Source organism: Mastomys coucha, unplaced genomic scaffold (assembly GCF_008632895.1).
Source record: "Mastomys coucha isolate ucsf_1 unplaced genomic scaffold, UCSF_Mcou_1 pScaffold15, whole genome shotgun sequence".
Lineage (NCBI taxonomy): Eukaryota > Metazoa > Chordata > Mammalia > Rodentia > Muridae > Mastomys > Mastomys coucha.
In genome coordinates this window covers 37,072,162-37,078,645 of record NW_022196897.1, presented here as the reverse complement: position 1 = coordinate 37,078,645, position 6,484 = coordinate 37,072,162, and the positions used below count along the sequence as shown (strand labels likewise).

At 47.5% G+C, this 6,484-nt stretch overlaps 1 protein-coding gene across 4 annotated transcripts in view; it reads right to left on the bottom strand.

Annotated features, from left to right (window-relative positions):
- Lypd6b (LY6/PLAUR domain containing 6B) overlaps positions 1-5,740 on the bottom strand; it is a 188,966-nt gene extending 183,226 nt beyond the window's left edge. For all 4 annotated transcript variants that reach the window (XM_031370188.1, XM_031370186.1, XM_031370187.1 and 1 more), the window contains exon 1: positions 5,614-5,740. The gene's annotated coding sequence lies outside the window, so the exon portion shown is untranslated. The remainder of the gene's footprint in view (positions 1-5,613) is intronic.
- Positions 5,741-6,484: the final 744 nt, after the last annotated feature.

Sequence of the window (6,484 nt, the reverse complement as noted above, 5' to 3'; positions counted from 1 at the left end):
AAAGGCACAAAAAAAAAAAAAAAGCAATAAGAAGACATCTTTAAACCTGCTTCAATGATAAATAGCACACCAACTCAGAAGTCTGTATCTATTTCTAATTGCTATCAGAGATAAGTGAACATCTAAAACTAGAGTCAGAAAGCATAGCCATCGAGTCCAACCCCTGGCCTGTTTTAGTTTAAAAAATTATCAAGTGAATAACTGCTTGTTTCCTCCCTATGAAAGAATCAAAGCCAGGGAGTGCTCTCTCTCACCACACCCAAATATGGTAGAATTCTTAGCCAGCACAGCCAAGGAAGACATAAAAGACATCTGTATTGGAAAAGGAAACTATTTCTATTCACAAAGCACATGATTCTCTTTGTAAAAACTGTGAATCGATCTACCAACAAGTCTGCTGCAATATACAAGAAGTAATTTTAGCAAGCCCACTGAATATAAATTCAGGATACCAAAATAAACCACATTTATATAGTGACTGAAACTCCTAAAACTAAATACATAAGGCATGACAAAACCTCATATACAAAACCATTTTTCCTAAAATCTATAAAACATTCTGATGATAGAAACCAAAGACCAATGACTGGTTATTTGTGGGTTGCAAGACTCAAATATTATAAAATGTCAATCAACTTACAGATCACCTGCAACCCCGGGGGAAGTTTTAAAGATATTGACAAGCTGATACTACTATTCGCATAGAAAGGCAAAGCCACTAAGGAAGCCATGACAATCATGAAAAAGAACAACACTGGTGAACTTCACTACCCACCTTCAAATGGTGCTAACAAAATGTAATAGAGTTGAGTCAGGGTAAAATTTACACATAGTAGACAGAATAGAACGGACAGTTCCAGAATCAATCTTTATACTTATGACATTTTATTTAATTGTATTTAATATTTAAAATTCTATATAAACAAAGTACACTTTAATCATTACATTTATCTTTGTTTGTTTACTTGTTTTTATTTATTTGAAGGTCTAAGAACAACCTGCTGACATCATGAGGTACCAGGACAGTACCAGAAATCAAACTTGGGCCATCTGGCTAGGCAGCAAGTACCCTTACATGTTAAGCCATATTTCTGGTCCCTGGTTGATTTTCTTTTGAAATAACCAAGAAAATTGAGTTGGGAAATGTTGGTCTTTTTAACAACTCATGCTAAAATAATTGGGTTTATATATGCCCCAAAAGCCTTTGGCTCATATTCACACCGAATTCAAAACTTAACTCAAGCTAAATCATAGACCTAAGTGCAAAACATTAAATGTATGAAATTTAAAAAAGAAAACATGGACATTTTAAGACTTTAAACACATCAGACAAATTTTATATACATTCTTAATAAAAGGATTACTTTTCCTATCAAATAACAATGGTTCCTTAAATACAGAGAAGGTTACAGTTGTCTGAAGCACCAAAATGTATTTTCTCACTGGTTACATAGTGAGCCCTGAGCATGAACAAGCACATCTGTAATGTAGTCATTTTCTCTCTGTCTCTGCCACCCAAACTAAACAACTCTGGAGTGAAATGATGACAGGAATGGCCCTCATTTCCCTTCACTCATGGGTCTTCACTCATGGGTCTTCACTCATTTCTCACCACCTGGTATGTTTTGCAAGTCACTATAGGAACAGGAACAAGGTAAGATATAACAAAGAAATTCTATTTAAAAATAAATGAAAGATTAGGGGTTGTGGAGATTGCTCTGTCAGGAAAGAGCTTGCCATTCAAGCATGAGGGCCTGAGTTCAAATCCCTGAATCAATACAAAACAGCCAGCTGCAGTGCTGTGCACATGCAATCCCAGGGCTGGGGAGGGAGAGGCAGACAGGCAGATGCCTAGGGCTTCCTGCTTAGCCAAACTAGCAAGCCCCAGGCCAGCGAGAAACCCTGTTTCAAACAAACAAGATGGAACTGTGTCTCACAAACAGTGTGCTTTCCCCTGAGGCTGCCCTCTGGCACACAAGCGTGTACATGTCATACACACACACATACACACAAGAAGAAAAATTAAACACACATACACATTAAAAGAAAATGTTCTAAGTAACTAAGTTAATATTTAACCCACCTCTGGGCAAATGTTTATTCTTTTTTACATACCAAACCATACCTACATACAATTCTTTTCAGTAAATAAGAAAGAAAACACCAGGCAGTGGTGGCACACACCTTTAATCCCAGCACTTGGGAGGCAGAGGCAGGCAGATTTCTGAGTTTGAGGCCAGCCTGGTCTACAGAGTGAGTTCCAAGACAACCAGGCCTACACAGAGAAACCCTGTCTCAATAAAACAAAAGAGAGAAAGAGAGAGAGAGAGGGACAGAGAGAGAGAGAGAGAGAGAGAGGGACAGAGGGACAGAGAGGGGGGGGACAGAGGGACAGAGAGAGAGAGAGAGAGAGAGAGAGAGAGAGAGAGAGAGAATTTCCAAGATTATGGCCAGGTGTTGCAGTGACATCTTCAACCTGGCTCAGTGTTGTCTAAAACATGGATATATCTCGTCCTGGGGGACTGTACGCTCCATAAGAACAATGACTTTCTCATATTTAAGGATTTTGAATTTCCTGGACTTTAAACAGCAGTACACAGTAGGGGCTTAGTGTTTCTTTATGGAAAGGATACTGGCCCCAGGACTGAATCATTGCTTCTGCACAGTGATCCTGACAATAACAGTTAAATGAGCTGGCCCTTCCCACCTACTTTCTCCAGGATTTCGGATCACTAGTCCTTCCAACTTCTGGTCTAACTAGGTACTGAGTAGAAAGGATTATGGGAAGTTGCATGTCAGATTCCACAACGGAACACCAGATGTCCACTAGTGTCCACCATGCCCAATGGAAACAAAGAGCATCATTCACCCAGCACTTCAATGAAAACAAGCTAAATAAATACTTCAAAGAAGCACTTAACCCGGTCCCTAACCCGTTCCCTAAAAGTCACCCACTGAGTTCAGTAACTGGAAGCCTGTTCGCCAAGCCTCAGCCTGTTAGTTAGAAAGCAGGTAACAATGCTGAAACCAAGCCATGGCTTTGAGCAAAGGAGTGCTCTCACTCAGAAGGACTGAGAAGGCCCTGGGCTAAGGTGGGTCTTTAGAGGAAGACCACAGACATCTGTGAGATTTCAACTACGCATGGCCCCTCCTGGAACTCTTCCAAGCCATTCCTGCTCTGTAAATGACAAGGATACATAGAAAACTGTCACTCATCCTAAGGGGCATGTGGACAGCTTAGAAAGCCTTTTCCAGGTTTCGTGTGTAAGTTGTCCAACAAATGACACCACACTGGGGTCCCAACGAAGGGTGCCCCTGTCTTTCCTGCTATGCCATACCCAGTTCTTTCCTCCCCTCCGCCCCCAGCCCCATCCTATACTTTTCCTACTGAACCGAGCTCTGGATTTACAGGAGGCATGACCGAGTGCCCACCCTCCCCTTGGACCTTGCCTGCAGATTTCCAACTGTACGAGACTCAGAGCTCAGGGAAGATGAGCCCCAACCAGAGCTCAGAAGAATATCTGGCAAAAGTGATCACAATCCTAAAGCTGCTGCTAAAGGTTGGTCTAGGGGGGAGGCTGCCATTCCAGCCAAGGGCACATGGCCAATGAGAAGAACTGTAAGAAAAATTAGATGTTCTTATTATCTAAAGGAAGACAGAAGTGAGTCCTGCCCTGTCCTCTGCTGTGAATGCAAAGAAGGCAATGAATTGACAATAGGACTCCCCATGGAAAATCAGGGGAAGCTTAGAGAAATTTCTAGAAGGCAACCTACAGCTGTAAATGCCTCCTTCCCTTTCCCTTCCCCCAGACATCCTGGGGAGAAGGTAATGTGACCTAACTAAAGCTGCATACGTTAACGTGTGACCTTTCAGACACCCTACTCTGTGACCCAGACAGTGCCCCACTGATATACTGCTCTATAGCCTGCTCATCTCCATTTAGAGCTAAGCTCCACTTTCCTAGGGACACTTCACATGGTCCTATGTCCCCAGTGAGACAACCTCCAACACAGCTATCCTCACATAACATCTTTCCTCGGAGCATCCACCCTCACTCTTGGCAGAGGCTCTGGCATACGCTGGGCATTGACCAAATGTGGAATGACTGAATGAATTAAGCACTGAGTAAAAGCTGGCAGGCTGGGTATCCAGGTGGTCCACACTGAGCAAGGCCTCCTTGAGGTGTCCTCAAGAAAAAGCAGACACGGTGCGACACACAGTCCTATTTTTTGTCTGCCTAGAATCGAAACTGCTTCTTGAGAGCTGGCTTTCAAAGCGCCTGTGCTTGAGTGAGACGGGGCTGTCCATCCCAGTAGCTGAGTTAATCTTCCACAGCGCTGGTGGTATCTGGGTAATACAGATCCACTCCTCTTAGGGAAACCCACTCTTGATCTGCTGAGATGGCTTGAACTTACTTTGGTCCAGTGCACCAGGAAGATCTGGGGAAGGGTAGAATAATGGAAGAGATCTCCATCTCTCTCTCCTTTACTCCTATTTCCTTCAATGGTAAGCCCCTGAGGAGAAAACTTGTCCTGGGAGCTCATAGGAGTGACAAGATCTAGCTACACAGGAAACTGCAACCCTCAGACTTTTCCTTCGGAGGACTCAGCCAATTCCTACGTTGCTGTTGCGTAAGACACCAAACCCTAAACCCTAAGAAAAGAATTCTGACAGTTCTTAATAGCAGGGACAGGTTAATTACCCCCTTCTACAAGGGGGACACGTGCACTGACCATCTTGATCTTAGCAGCTAGGAACAGCCCCGCCCCACCCCACCCCCTCGCCACTACAGTCAGGGTGTCAGAAGGGTGCCCACAACCCTCCCAGGCACACAGACACTACCACTCCACCCCCAATCCCCAGGTGTCTTCTATCCCGAAAGATGGAGGGACCTCTGGAGACAAGAAGTGCAGAATACTTTTTACACCTGGGGACTAAACCAGGAGGAAAAACCCTCAAGCACCATGCTAAGTACTTCGTGGGCATCAAATAATTTAAGGGCATCTGATGATTATAACACCCACATCATCTTTTAGGAAACGGGCTCAGAGAAGTTAAGGAGCTTGCTCAAGGTCACAGAGCTAGTAAGTGAACTGAAATTTAAACACCATTCTGAACCACTCTTCCCACTTCATCACTCCGATCGCCAGGCACCGGAAAGTGAGCAGCACCCCTTCACCCCACAACACCCTCGGGCGCACAAGACCGCGCGGACTTATGTATGCCCCCTGGAGTACCCCGCCGACTCCGCTTTACCGAAGCCTTCGTAACTAAACTAACGAACGTGCTAGTTAGTGATTTAACAACAAAGTCAAGCGCCAGGCAGGGGAGACCGCGGCTCCAAGAGCCGCAGAGGGAAGGGCGGGAGCTGGCTCGCACTTGGCTGTGCGGTCGGGCTCCAGCCTCAGCCGTGGCCTCCCGCCCCGGAGTCATCCCCTATGGCGCCCGCTGGGCTCCCCCATCCAGATGTGGGCAGCTGCGCTCCCCCGCGGCTCGTAGAGTCCCCGTGCTCCGCGGGGCGTTTCGCAGTGCTCGCCGCAGCCGCACGCCCCTCCCAGCCCCTGCTCTGCGGGCTCTGCACGCGGCCACCCCGCAGAGCTCTCCCGGCTCACCTGCGGGGACGCGGCCGGCCGGCTCCTGGCGCCTCGCTCGGCTCCCGGCCTGGGCTCCAGGCACCCGCTCCGGGCTGGCGATGGCTGTGGCCGCGCGGGGCGGGGCGCGGCTCCTCCCCGCCCCGAGCCACCTGGGGCGCCCGGGAGAGGCGGGCCGACAGGTGAGCGCCGCACGCAGGGGAGCCGCCCGGGTGACCGCTTGGGGACGCCGCCTGGGTCCTGTGCCCGGTGGCACCAAGCCCAATGGACGCGAGTAGGTCGCTTAAGGCACCCGAGCAGGAAGAGCTGTTCCCACCTAGCCTGGCCGGCTAGGAAAAGAGCGCAGACCCCGCGCGGAGCAGCTAGAGGGACACTGCAGCCTTCACAGAGTGGGGTGCAAGAGTCACTCCGGGGTACAAACGGTGAGGCAAAGAGTGCAACTGACTTGAGAAACAGAACTCGGGCCTTTTAGACTGCTCGGTCGTGCCCTTCCATGCTTCACCTACCCCTCAAGCGACCGTTCTCCCTCTTTTAGCTCTCCCTCTTTTAGTAAGATAATTCCCAATTGCTATGTCCACCGCAACTCTGGATTGTAAATCCAACCTAGCTTCTCTGCAGACAAATCCCCAAAGCCTTGTACAAAGCCAGGGCAGCCCAGGGCTCTGTGAATAGCAAAAGAATGCCAAAGTATGGTCCCCAGGTCAGGCTCTGGTGTTACTCTGTGTTGTCATTTGAAAGCAAGCTTCCTGGCTTTCGGGCCACCTTTTTTTTATCACTTTCCTTCCTAAGGCCTTCATGAGACAGCTGGTTTGCAGCCCTGCACTCTCGGGATGCCAGTGTAAGTGGTCAGGCACATTTCTAACTTAGAAAGAGGTCACGCAGAGAGAAATTC